The sequence below is a fragment of the Lipotes vexillifer genome, unplaced genomic scaffold, assembly GCF_000442215.2.
Source record: "Lipotes vexillifer unplaced genomic scaffold, Lipotes_vexillifer_v1.1 scaffold862, whole genome shotgun sequence".
Lineage (NCBI taxonomy): Eukaryota > Metazoa > Chordata > Mammalia > Artiodactyla > Lipotidae > Lipotes > Lipotes vexillifer.
The window spans coordinates 197,502-212,044 of NW_006786873.1; positions in this window are offsets into that span (position 1 = coordinate 197,502).

Here is a 14,543-nt window from a genome sequence, read left to right on the forward strand (position 1 = left end):
CCCGCAAAATCCCACTTTTGCTAATATCTACTTACACTCGGGAATATTTGGAAAATCCACATTAACACAAAAGTACCTAATTAGACGAGAACAAATATTAGCCTCCGGGTCTGCCTAACCTTCACCCTCCACTACCTCCACCAATCCTTTCCCCACAAGGAGATTTTTCAAGGCCTGAGAAACATTAGAGGAGTTTTATGAAAACCAAATTTTACTGAATACCTACTAAGTGCCAGGAACTGAGCCACACAAATCGAATTTATGCCACATAATTTTCACACATGCGCACAGACATGACGTAAGATAAGAGCTCTGACACTGAGGACACTTAGTCCAGGCCCCTCACAGACGAGGGAGGGCTAGAGATGCAGGGAGGCTGCCCTGCCCACCACATCCAGCCCTCAATCCCAGCCCAGCCCAGCCCCCAGCTCCACACACAACTCCACAGGAAGGAGGAGCAAAAAGGGACCTTGGACTCCAGTAATGCCACAAGATGATCTGGCCAGAAAGCTTATCTCACCCTGAATGCCAGCCCTTTGATTCCACACTGGGAGGGGAAGAGCAGTAGGGATGACAAAGTACAGGGAAGATTTTCTGGAACACACTGGAAGGATACTGGAACACACTGGCAAGATGGATATCAAACAACATACTTCACTGCCCTCTCCCAGACATCAGGGTCATGTTCCAGCTGCTTTAACAAGAAAGGCTGCTCACTAGCCACAAATGATTTTTCTTTCTCAAAGTATAAATTATCCTAATGCTAGTGGGGTTAATATTTTACTTTCTTTTTTAACAGCCACATAGTACCTCTTATCTTTTATTCGCTTCAAGTGCTTTCAAAAGAGTTTCAGATAAACACCTAAGCCATAAAACAATGGTGATGTAAAATGAACTGTGATTCTTAAAATGTCACAGTGCATAAATCACAGCAAGATCTTTTTCAACCCACTGCCTAGAGTAATGAAAATAAAAACAAAAATAAACAAATGGGACCTAATGAAACTTAAAAGCTTTTGCACAGCAAAGGAAACCATAAACAAGGTGAAAAGACAACCCTCAGAATGGGAGAAACTATTTGCAAATGAAGCAACTGACAAGGGATTAATCTCCAAAATTTACAAGCAGCTCAGGCAGTTCAATAACAAAAAAACAAACAACCCAATCAAAGAATGGGTGGAAGACCTAAATAGACATTTCTCTAAAGAAGACATACAGATGGCCAAGAAACACATGAGAAGCTGCCCAACATCACTAATTATTAGAGAAATGCGGATCAAAACTACAATGAGGGGGCTTCCCTGGAGGCGCAGCGGTTGAGAGTCCGCCTGCTGATGCAGGGGACACGGGTTCGTGCCCCAGTCCAGGAGGATCCCACATGCCGCGGAGCGGCTGGGCCCGTGCTCCATGGCCACTGAGCCTGCGCGTCCGGAGCCCGTGCTCCGCAACGGCAGAGGCCACATCAGTGAGAGGCCCGCGAACCGCAAAAAAAAAAAAAACTACAATGAGGTATCACCTCACACTGCTCAGAATGGCCATCATCAAAAAATCTACAAACAATAAGTGCTGGAGAGGGTGTGGAGAAAGGCAATCCTCTTACACCATTGGTGGGAATGTAAATTGGTACAGCCACTATGGAGAACAGTATGGAGGTTCCTTAAAAAACTAAAAATAGAATTACTGTATGATCCAGGAATCCCACTCCTAGGCACATATCCGGAGAAAAACACAATCCGAAAGGATACATGTACCCCAATGTTCATTGCAGCACTATTTACAATAGGCAAGACATGGAAGCAACCTAATGCCCATCAACAGATGAATGGATAAAGAAGATGTGGTACATGTATACAATAGAATATTACTCAGCCATAAAAAGGAATGAAATAGTGCCATTTGCAGAGACGTGGATGGACCTAGAGATTGTCATACAGAGTGAAGTAAGTCAGAAAGAGAAAAACAAATATCGTATAATATCGCTTATATGTAGAATCTAGAAAAATGGTAGAGATGAACTTATTTGCAAAGCAGAAATAGAGTCACAGATGTAGAGAACAAATTTATAGTTACCAAGAAGGGAAGTCGGGGTGAGATGAACTGGGAGATAGGGACTGACATATATACACTACTATGTTCAAAATAGATAACTAATGAGAACCTACCGTATAGCACAGGGAACTCTACTCGTTGCTCTGTGGTGACCTAAATGGGAAGGAAGTCTAAAAACTAGTGGATATATGTATACATATGACTGATTCACTTTGCTGTACAGCAAGAAACTAACACAACATTGTAAAGTAAATATACTCCAAAAAAATTAATTTAAAAAATGTGACAGTGGATGGAAAGAATTAATCCCCTTTTTTCTTAAACATGCAATCTGGTACAGCTTATTTTACTTGACACTGTTAAGTTGAAGTGTTCACTGGATTAATTTACACTGTAGGAAAAGTTTAAACAACTCCTTTGATACTTATTTTTTTAAAAAATAGGAGCACGCGTGCGCACACACACACACACACACACACACACACACACACACACACACCAGGCAATGATTTTATTTCAATCTTAAAGTGTTTCCCTCCTTCTCTAACAACAATGACCCTGGCTGGTGGGCTAAGCTCTGCCCTGGAAGCCTGCTGAGCAGAGCCCCAAGGGCACAGTTGGGGTCATGACCTTCCTCTGAACCTGCACTTCTGGCCCTCTGCTGAGGAAGGACAGCCCCTCCCAGAATAGGCTGTCATCTCCAAAACTGAAATATCCAACCAAATGTGGCTCACAGACTTCCTTAGGCCCCTTACTCATTCCCAAGAGTGGGTGCTGCCCAGGCCCACCCAGAGGCTGGCTGCAGAGCCCACCTGGACCATAGCACCTACCCCACCACCATCTGAGTAGACAATCCACTCTGCTTCCAAAGTCTGAGATTCCTGGGGACATGAAGACGCATCACTCCCCACCCCCACCCACCCCCACCCCCGAGCCCTGAGATGTATAAAGGTAAAGGAGGGAGACTGGGGAGAAAGACATTGTTATGGAAAATGTAATAAATTTTATTACATTAATGAATAAACAAAAGATAATAAGAGATTAAAAGGAAAAGAAACACTAAGATAGTATAAGAAAGTAAAGAGGAAGGAAGGAAGGAAGGAAGGAAGGAAGGAAGGAAGGGAGGAAGGAAGGAAGGAAGGGAGAGAGGGAGGGAGGGAGGGAGGAAGGGGAAAAAAGGAAGGGGTAGGATCCCCCTGGCATTCAGCCCTGGCACATCTGGGACAGGACACCTGAATGAACACATCTGCCCAGAGTGTCTCAAGCACGTTCCCCAGTCACTGAGATGTCAGTGAATTTTGCAGAGAAAGTTATTGTACTGCCCACATGGGTGACCCACTCAGCAACCTGGGAAGTATTTACTCAGTCTCTCAATCCCATAGGTCAGGCCCACCCACAGTCAAGAGTTAATCAGGCAAGTCTTGCTCGGAGGGATTTGAGCGCCAACTTACAGGAAAGGCCTGGAGTTCTGGCACTTTGGTCTCTGTCCCTGAGAGAATCAGAGGAGAGAGACCTGGGCAGTAAAGGTAGGAGAGGCCCTGACCAAACCTCAGAGGCCGATTCTAACAGCCCCCAGGATGCCCGCCCTGTTCCTTCATGTCAGGAGACTTGTCTCCACAGGCTGAGCTGCAGGCTGAAGCCCTGAGGCCGGGCCCTGCTCTCTAATGAGTGTCACCAAATATTCAGGCACACTGTTCACCCAGTGCCATTTTACTCTGAACGTTACATACTTTATTATAATCCTCAGAGGAAAGTTTCACTTTCCTCATTTTACAGCTGGGAAATAGAGGTTCAACAATATGAGGGGACCTGCCCAGGGTCAGACCTTTGTGTGTCAAACCCACAGGCTCCACCCCCCCCAAAAAAAAGCTCAGCTGAGCTCTAACCAGGGGCCACCAGGTAGGGGTGAACCAGCCCCAGGGGTGCTCCAGGGATCTGGGGGCAGGAGGGGAGGCAGAAGAAATATTCGAAATTCTGTTATAAATGCTTTAATTTTATCTCTTTCCATGTGTTACTTGTGTTTGTTTTTATAATCCGTACAACATTTGTGTGTATTTGATAGCTGCATGTTCAAAATACCTTACCAGAAGGAGTGGGTGATCCAAAGAGGTTGGAGACCCAAGCTCCAAACTTCCAGTCCAGAAATCCTCTCTAAAGCAGCAGGTGTCAGAGAGGGAAGCAGCAGGACCATCTGCAGCAGCTGCCTGGGAGGCAGCCCAGAAAGAGGGTGCTACCTGGGTGGGAGGAGGAGCCCAGGGGCCAACAGAAGGGTTGCCCCGCTGGGTCAGCCCAGATTCCACCGGGTTCTGCTGCCCCCTTGTGGCCAGCGGGGTGGACTGGCAGAGCGCTTCACAGGTGGAGACACTGAGGGAAGGAATGGAGAAGCAGACAAGGAATCTTAGAAAAGTGGACCGGGACACAGGAAACCAGACACAAAAGACTGCACGCTACAGGATCCCTGACATATGAAGTTAAAGCACAGGCAAATGCGTCTGTGGTGGCAGAAGTCAGATGGGTTCCCTGCCTTGCTAAAGGGTAGTTAGGACAGGAAGGGACACCAGGGAGTGTCCTGGGGTGGGGGGACTTAATTCAAATATTTACTGACTTACTGAAGAGTTAACTCTTATTCATTTTATCTATTATTTGTAGTTTATTTATTTATTTTTAATAAAATAGTGTTCGTTTTAAGAACAAAACTGAATTCCCACAGGACAATGGTGGGACAACGTCAGCATCTCCATCCAACCCAGTCCCCACTCACTCGTCTATCCCACGGCACTCCCCAATCGCATTGCTCCCTGGAGCCTGAGAAGGTGAGGATCTCCCCCTTCATGGACCCCTCCCCACTAACCTGTGTGTGTGTGTGTGTGTGTGTGTGTGCGCGCGCACGCACACACACACACACACACACACACACACACACACAAATTGGCTCTGCCATTTCCCCCAAATCAAAAGCTTTCCTCCACCACCTGCCCCCTCCCCTTTCACCTCTCCTGGCATCCGTACTAAAAGGTTATAGGACACACTCCCTACACTCACTGGTTCAGTGGGCATTTATTGACAGCATCTTGGGAAGTAAAAGAAAGTCTCTTGCTTCAGGCAGCCTCACAGCCTGAACACATGACAGGACAGAAGTGGAGAAAATCACAAAACAAGAGACCCCTCAGGTGCACCAAAGATAAAACACAGCTAAGGGAGGCCCTGGGCAGAGTTGCTGGAGAAGTGCCCTCAGTTTCAGCTTTGGCTCCCCTGGGGAAATTCTGAATTCCTGGAACGGAGCTGAAAATGGCTGGTGGGAGCCTGACCTCTCTGAGGAGACGTCTTCCTTGCTGAGAAGGCATTGACTCAGAGAGCTGGAACCACGGCTTCAAAGGTAGAGGGAGGAGTTGAAGGCTGAATCCCAGGAGGCTGGAAGATGAGGGTGAAGCTGGAGACTCTACCCTCCAGCTTGTGCTGAGGAAGAGCACAGTCTTGAGCGAGGGGGGAGGGATCTCCCCACCCCGCCCCTCACCCAGCCCCCCCAGCCCAAGAGAAACTCAGCTCTCGTCCAGCCCCTTCGAGGACTGGGTGAAGGGAACAGCAGGGGATTCTGAGGCACTGGGGAGCCTTTACCCCATACACACACACACACACACACACACACCAGACCTGAGGGGACAAGGGGAGGACCCCAACACTGACAGGGAAGGAATGTGAGAGAAGCACCCCATCCTCTCTCCTTCCACAGCAGGTCTCCCCCTCGTGCCTCCCACTAGCCAAACCCGATGAGACGCCGCCAGCAAGTCCCCCCTCCCAGTGATCAATCCAAGGAGGTCAGTCTCCCAGGTTACAAAGCAGGGCAGGAAAAAGAGAAAGGATTGCGGGGTCGGGGTGGGGGGGGGCGGTGCAGACGGAGAGTAACACAACAAAGGACAAAGGGGCTTGGGGGAGGGGGTAACATGAGAATTGCCACCCTGATGTCTCTACCACAAGCACCTTCCCAGGTGACCCACCTATTGCTTCTGCCAGAAGACAACCCTCCCCCCGCAAAGATATGGACATACTGCTTTCCCCAAATAGCTGACTCCAGTGAACTCCCAGGCTCTTCCCCATTTCTTTCTGCAGGTGTCCCTCTGTCGCCTGAGGACTTCCCTGCCCCACCTGCCTGCTCAGGGAAGCCCAGTGCCTCAGCCCCCTGCTATCAGGTGTCAGGTAGGAGACCCAAAGGGGTACTAGAAAATTCTAGTTCACATCCAGAGGTTCAAGTTGTCCACTGCCCCTGGTCACCATTTCCCACTCTATCCCTTCCCTCCGCGGAAGTGATACCTTCTCCTTGGCTAAAAATGCAGGAGAGCAGGCTGCCTCGCCCCAAGGCGACCTAGACTTCCCCGGCCTTGGTCTTTCCCGTTTGCTTCCCTCACTGCAGGGTGAGGGTCCCTGTGTCACCCTGGAGCTGCACCCAGCACAGGTATGCAGTTCCTCTCCCAGGGGCGAGGCTCTGCCACTGCTTCTGAAGAGCCACACTTCCACCTCCTGGCAGGAAGGGGTCAGCCTGCTTCTCCCTTCCCACAACCAAGACTTGGACATACGGGGCTTCCCTGATGGCCCAGTGGTTGAGAGTCCGCCTGCTGATGCAGGGGACGTGGGTCCGGGAAGATCCCACATGCCGCGGAGCGGCTGGGCCCCTGAGCCATGGCCGCTGAGCCTGCGCATCCGGAGCCTGTGCGCTGCAAGGGGAGAGGCCACAACAGTGAGTGGCCCACGTACCGCCAAAAAAAAAAAAAGACTTGCACATCCTAGGTGGGTGGAAGTCCAGTGTCCGCACATCAAAGAGGCTTTTCCCCCAGGGAGTGGGTGCCAAGTCACATTCACCAAAGGATAGGATGGGAGTGAGGGTGGGAAGTCTTCTAGAACCTTCCTAGGGGTCTCCCCAATCTTCCAAGTCACAGAAGGGGAGGGTCCTGGGGCTTCAAATGCATCCAAGGAGCTCCTGCATCCAGAGGAGCAAGATTCAGAAAACCTCTGCCCACGTCCAGCCTAGAGCACTCCTTTGAGGAGAAGGGGTCTCTCCACTACTCCCACCTCCTCTGTGGAGGGCTCAATGCCCCAGAGAGAGGTGGTCTCCATAGTAGAGACTTAGTCAACAAAAACAGAGAAATGGAAAAAAGAGGTGGGGGCAGAGCCAAGGGGAGACCAGCAAGGAAACATCTGTCTGTGGGAAAGACTTATAAAAAAATTATAAATTAAAGAAGTAAAATTAAAAGATGAGTGGAGTGAACCTAGAGCTGTTTTTTAAAAATCTAAGGTCCCCAGACATATGAACCCCCATCCCACTCCCCTTGAAACCAGAACACAGGATGTAGAGGGTACTAATAATGGAATCCAGTAGACAAGCACAAGAATGCAGAGAGGAGCAGCCCTGGGCATGGAATCAGGAGACTCAGGTTCAAACCCTGGCCTTCAGCTCATTGCTCTAGGACCTGGTGCGAGAGCCATCATCCTGAGGTGTCTCATTAGCACCCTATAAACCTTCACGGGGGGAGAAGGCGCTCTTCTTTTTCCCAGCATGTTTGGCCTTGGGGATCCCCAACCCACCACAGTTCTGTGCACTCCCAGCCTCCTTCTCTGAAGAGAGCGCAAGCCAGTCAGCCCCACCGGCCACACCATCCACACTGACAATGGTGGGAGCAGAGGGCTCAGGGCCATGACCTTAGTCTCTCTCCTGGGATCTGTGGACCCCAGACCTGCGCTTCCTTCACCAGCTTGTCCTTCAAGACCACCTCCGTCAGCTTCCTCAGGCCTGACTCTTGGACCCTCCAGCTCTGCATCAGCAACCAAATCACCTGGAGAGTTTTTGAAAAAACGGGTTGCTGGACTCCAACCCCAGAGGTTCTGATTCAGCAGGTCTGGGTCAGGGCCCAAGAATGTGCATTTCTAACAAGTTTCAAGGTGATGTTGATACTGCTGGCCTGAGGACCACACTTTGGGGACCACTGCTGAAGCTTCCACCCACAGAGATTCAGACTTAACTGGTCTGGGTGTGCCCCGGGCACAAAGATGGGGGCTTTCTACACCTCATGGCCTGAAGTTTTTGTCCTCAGAGAGATGGACATCCTTTTGAAGTTTTTAAATCAGATTTATATCATTGTATTGGATTGCTTTATTTTACCTTTATTATAAAATGTTTTAAACATGTAAAAAGTAGACAGAATAGTATAAAGATGACAGTATAATAAATAGCCACTTACCCATCTCCCAGCTTCAACCATATTTACTCTCACCCACTTCTCCCTCCTACTGGATTTTTTTTTAATAATGTATTTCTTTTTTTTTAATTTATTTATTTAATTTATTTATTTTTGACTGTGTTGGGTCTTTGTTGCAGCACACAGGATCTTCGTTGAGGCATGCGGGATCATTTGTTGCACCGCGCAGGCTCTCCCTTGTGGTGCACAGGCTTCTCTCTAGCTGTGGCGAGCGGGGTTTTCTCTTCTCTAGTTGTAGTGCACAGGCTCCAGAGCGTGTGGAATCTGTAGTTTATGGCCCGTGGGCTCTCTAGTTGAGGCACACAAGCTCAATAGTTCTGGCACGTGGACTTAGCTGCCCGGCAGCGTGTGGGAAACTAGTTCCCCGACCAGGGATCGAACCCACATCCCCTGCATTGGAAGGCGGATTCTTTACCATTGGACCACCAGGGAAGTCCTGCTATAAACATTCTTGTACAGGTTTTTGTGTGAGTGTAAGTAAGTCTCCATTTTTCTGGAATAAATGCCCAGGAGTGCAATTTCTGGGTCGTAATTACATGTTTAGTTTTATTTAAAAACAAAAAACAAAAAAACCTGCCAAACTATTTTCACAATTTTTTAGTGTAAGTAAAATATTGCATAGAGCATACATACTCATACTAAAAATTATTTATTGTTTATCTGAAATTCAGATTTTACTGAGCATCCTGTATTGTTATTTGCTAAATCTGATATTCCTGCTCCCAGGTGATGCCACTGCTGCTAGTTTGAAAACTACCTTTTCGGTATCTGGGTTCTTTCTAATCTGGTTCCTTTTTATAATTATGAAAATTTTTCTAACATAAAAATAGATAAGGGCTTCCCTGGTGGTGCAGTGGTTGAGAGTCCACCTGCCGATGGCAGGGGACACTGGTTCGTGCCCCGGTCTGGGAAGATCCCACATGCCGCGGAGCAGCTGGGCCCATGAGCCATGGCTGCTGAGCCTGCGCGTCCGAAGCCTGTGCTCCTCAACGGGAGAAGCCACAACAGTGAGAGACCCGCGTACAGCAAAAAAAGTAAAATAAAAAAAAATAAAAACAATATAATTAACTCTTCATACCCAGATTCTAGAATTTTCAACTGTGTCACTTTTGCTTTATCCATCCCTCTTTTTTCCCTGAAGTATTTTAAAGCAAATCCTGGTCATTTTGTCATTCTACCCCCACAAACTTCAGTATACTATCCTAAAAAATAGTAAATTTTCTGAAATAATCACAATGTCCAGATCACAGCATTAACAGTAACTCCTGTGTCATCTTATTCCCAGTCCATTGAAGAAACTGCCTTTTCCCCATTGTATGTTCTTGCCTCCTTTGTCGTAGGTTAATTGATCACATAAGCATAGGTTTATTTCTGGTGTCTCTATGCTGTTCCATTGATCTATGTGTCTGTTTTTGTGCCAGTACCATTATGTTTTGATTACTGTAACTTTGTCGTATAGTCTGAAATCAAGGATTATTATGCCTCCAGCTTGTTCTTCCTTCTCAAGATTGTTTTGAATATTCGGGATCTTTTGTGTCTCTCTACAACTTTTAGAATTATTTTTTCTAGTTCTGTGAAAAATGCCATTGGTATTTTGATAGAGATTGCAATCTGTAGATTGCCTTGGGAGTATGGTCATTTTAACAACATTAATTCTTCCAATCCATGAGAACAGTATATCTTTCCATTTATTTGTGTCATCTTCAATTTCTTGTCATCAGTGTCTTATAGTTTTCTGTGTTCAGGTCTTTTACCCCCTTAGGTAGGTTTATTCCCTGTTGGTGAGCTGGGACTTTTACCTGGGACTTTCAGCTCTCCATCACAATGTCACTGGAAACCAAATGGAAGCAGTAATAATGTGCTTCACACTCTCCCAGTCAATGTGTGTTAGAAGAGGCCTAGCAGGTAGCCTGAACTCCCAACCCTATCCAGCACTAACAAGATGTCAACAGAAGCCAAGTGAGGAAACTGGGCTTCTACCTCCATCTGACAACAATGAGGCAGCACCCTCTTTCCCCCACTGGCACAGCATCAGAGGATATCTGTTAAAATAGATTTAAAGAAAATCCAGAGTCTCATCACATAATACCCAAAATGTCTAGGATACAATAGAAAAGCATGTATACCAAGAACCAGGAAAATCTCAAATTGAATAAGAAAAGACACTCAACAGACACCAACACTCAAGATGACCTAAATGTTGGAATATATGATACATATTTACAACAGACAAGTATTTTAAAGTAAATATTAAAAATGCTGCAACAAGCAAGGACAACCTCTTTTTTTAAATATTTATTTACTTATTTATATATTTACTTGGCTACATCAGGTCTTAGTTGCGGCATGTAGGATCTTCGTTGTGGCATGCGTGATCTTTAGTTGTGCCATGTGGAATCTTTTTAGTTGCAGCATGCAGGATCTTTAGTTGAGGCCTGTAGTTGCAGCATGTAGGATCTAGTTCCCTGACCAGGGATCGAACCCGGGACCCCTGCATTGGGAGCATGGAGTCTTAGCCACTGGACCACCAGGGAAGTCCCTAGGAAAAACTTTCTTGAAACAGATGAAAAAATTAATAGTCTTAGCAAAGAAATAGAAGTTATAAAGAAGAACCAAACAGAAACTTTAGAACTTAAAAATACGATAATCAAAATTTAAAACTCAGTGGATTGGCGTAACAGGAAAGTGGAGAAGACAGAGGAAAGATTCAGTGAATTTAAAGGTAGATGAACAGAAATTACTCAATCTTGGCAACTGAGAAAAAATAGACTAAAAAATGAGCAGAGGTTCAGAGATTTATGGGACTGTAACCCATTTTTAAATTGTCATTATTGAGTTATAAGAGTTCTTTTTTAATTTAATTTTTATTTATTTATTTTTGGCTGCATTGGGTCTTCGTTGCTGCGTGTGGGCTTTCTATAGTTGCGGAGAGTGGGGCCTACTCTTCGTTGAGGTGCACGGGTCTCTCATTGCTGTGGTTTCTCTTGTTGCAGAGCATGGGCTCTAGGTGCGCGGGCTTCAGTAGTTGTGGCGCACGGTCTCAGTAGTTGTGGTTCATGGGCTGGAGAGCACAGGCTCAGTAGTTGTGGTGCACAGGCTTAGTTGCTCCATGGTATGTGGGATCTTCCAGGACCAGGGCTCAAAGCCATGTCCCCTGCATTGGCAGGCAGACTCCTAACCACTGCACCACCAGGGAAGTCCCAAGTTATAAGAGTTCTTTATATATTCTGGATACAAGGCCTTTATCTGATATATGATTTTCAAATATTTGCTCTCATTCTGTTGCTTGTCTTTTCACCTTCTTGAGGTGCCATTTGGAGAGCAAATGCTTTTAATTTTGATGAAGTCCAATTTATTTTGTTGCTTGTGCATTTGGTGTCATATGTAAGAAATCATTGTCTGACCCAAGATCTTAGGCAGAGATAAGGCACGAAGTGGGCTCTGCACCTTCCTGACATTGTCCTTAAACTCAGTTTCTGCCCACCACCCTCCGGATTCCCCTGCTACCTAACCACTCCTTCTCTGTCTCCGTTACCATTTCCTCTTCTTTCCCTCAAGTCCCAGCCTAGTGCCCCAGCCTACTTTTCCACAAAAGGTGTGAGGTCAGGAAGATGGCAACCCTGATTCTCAGGGTTGGTGAGAGTAAGGGCATGTGCAGACACTACTACCAAGAATATAAAGTCCTGCACTGCTTTCTGGAGAATGACACTTAGGTACCGAAAGCTTTAAAAATAAGTCTATCCTCACTTGGAGCCTCCTTCTGCAGGGAAGAGAATCAGTCTGGAATTTACTAACATTGTTTTGCTTTCACTGAACTTTTTGATGCCTACTCTCTATTTACAATCAGACAGAAAAAGATTCCCTTTAAAACCTAAGTGTAAAAATGGGCGGAATTCCCTGGTGGTCCAGTTGTTAGGACTCGGCGCTTTCACTGCCGAGGGTTCGGGTTCGATCCCTGGTCAGGGAATTAAGATCCCACAAGCTGCGCAGCGAAGCCAAAAAAAAAGGAGTAGACTGTTTAAATATATAAAACAAATTATAGTACTTGTGGTGTGCAGGTATGGTGTGGGTGGTCACAAATGACTGTCGTTTTAGAAAGATGTAACTAGTGCTAGACACTGTGTATTTAACTACAATGAATGTTTAAAATACGTCGTATTGAAAAATGGAGGAGACTTACAAGTAGATATATGTCCTAATTCTTCTCAAAGCCAAAAAAAATTTTTAAGTCTATCCTTTGACCCTTTGGCTCAGTACTCTCATCTAGGAATGTAGCCTAAGGAAAAAACTAGACAACCACTCAAGTATGTAAGTTCAAGAATATTTATTGCAGCATAGTTTCTCATATTTTTAAAGACTGAGAGCCACCTAAGTGCCGCCCTACAATAGGAAACTGGTTTCAGTGAACTAGAGTTCACCAAACAGTGGAATACTAGGCAACCATTAAGAATGAAGTTAGCTCCGACTTCCCTAGTGGTGCGGTGGTTAAGAGTCTGCCTGCCAATGCAGGGGACATGGGTTCGAGCCCTGCTCCGGGAAGATCTCACATGCCGTGGGCCACAATTACTGAGCCTGTGCTCTACAGCCCACGAGCCACAACTACTGAAGCCCGCACGCCTAGAGCCCGTGCTCCACAACAAGAGAAGCCACCACAATGAGAAGCCCACGCACCACAACAAAGAGTAACCCCTGCTTAGCCCGTACGTAGCAACAAAGACCCAATGCAGCCAAAAATAAAATAATTAATTAATTTAAAAAAAAAAAAAGAAGAATGAGGTTGGCTCACGTGTCTCCTGGTGTGTTGCAGTGAGGACACAACATCACTTCTGTGGTATTCCTGGTCAGAAATGCATAAACTGAAGAAATAGCAGACATACCTAAATTTAGGAACAGTCTGCAAAGTAACTGAACTGTATCCTTCAAATGTATCAATATAATGAAAGACAAAATCTAAGGAACTGTATCCTTTTATCTTATTAAAATAAAGGAGACTGAGAAGACATGACAAATAAATGCAATGCATAATCCTAGATTAGATTCTGGACCAAGAACAAAAAGCTTTATAAAGGACATTATGAGGCAATTGGCAAATTTTGAACATGGACTGTAGATTAGCTAATAGTATTGTATCACTCTAAGTTTCCTGATTTTGATAGCTGTACTGTGGTTATGTAAAAGAAGGTTCTTGGGACTTCCCTGGTGCTGCAGTGGTCAAGAATTCACCTGCTAACGCAGGGGACACGAGTTCGAGCCCTGGTCCAGGAAGATCCCACTTGCCGCGGAGCAACTAAGCCCGTGCGCCACAACTACTGAGCCTGCAATCTAGAGCCCGTGAGTCACAACTACTGAGCCCGCGCGCCTAGAGCTCGTGCTCCACAACAAGAGAAGCCACCGCAATGAGAAGCCCGCGCACTGCAAGGAAGAGAAAGTCCCGCTCGCCGCAACTGGAGGAAGCTCGCGTGCAGCAACGAAGACCCAACGCAGGCAAAAATAATTAATTAATTAATTAATAAACCTTCTTTAGAAAAAATAAAATCTCTAGAAAAAAACAAAAAGAAGGTTCCTCTTCTTAAGAAATTCACACGGATGTATTTATGAGGAAAGGGATATATTGTGTGCAACTTACTCTCAAATGGTTCAGAAAAAAATACTAACGTGTATTTAGAAAAATAATGATAAAGCAAATGTGGTCAAATGATATCAATTGGTGAATCTGAGTGAAGAATATCCTGGAATAATTTTTAGTATTCTTGCCTCTTTTCTGTGAGTTTTAAATTATTTCAAAATGAAAAGTTAGTAATTAAAAAAAATTGTGCAGGCAAAGTATACTTATTGGCGTGGCAAGGTACTCAGGATGCACCAATGCGGCGGCTGTGCACAGCTGCTGATGACACCTCTAAGCACCCTGGACTCTCAGTTCTCTGACCTACTAGAGGAACTGGGTGTGTGGCTGACCCCAAAGCTGTCCTGGCTTGACTCAAGAAGGTTGAATGGGGGCTTCCCTGGTGGCGCAGTGGTTGAGAGTCCGCCTGCCAATGCAGGGGACACGGGTTCGTGCCCCGGTCCGGGAAGATCCCACATGCCGTGGAGCGGCTGGGCCCGTGAGCCATGGCCGCTGAGCCTGCGCGTCCGGAGCCTGTGCTCCGCAACGGGAGAGGCCACAACAGTGAGAGGTCCGCGTAGGAGCGGCTGGGCCCGTGAGCCATGGCCGCTGAGCCTGCGCGTCCGGAGCCTGTGCTCCGCAAC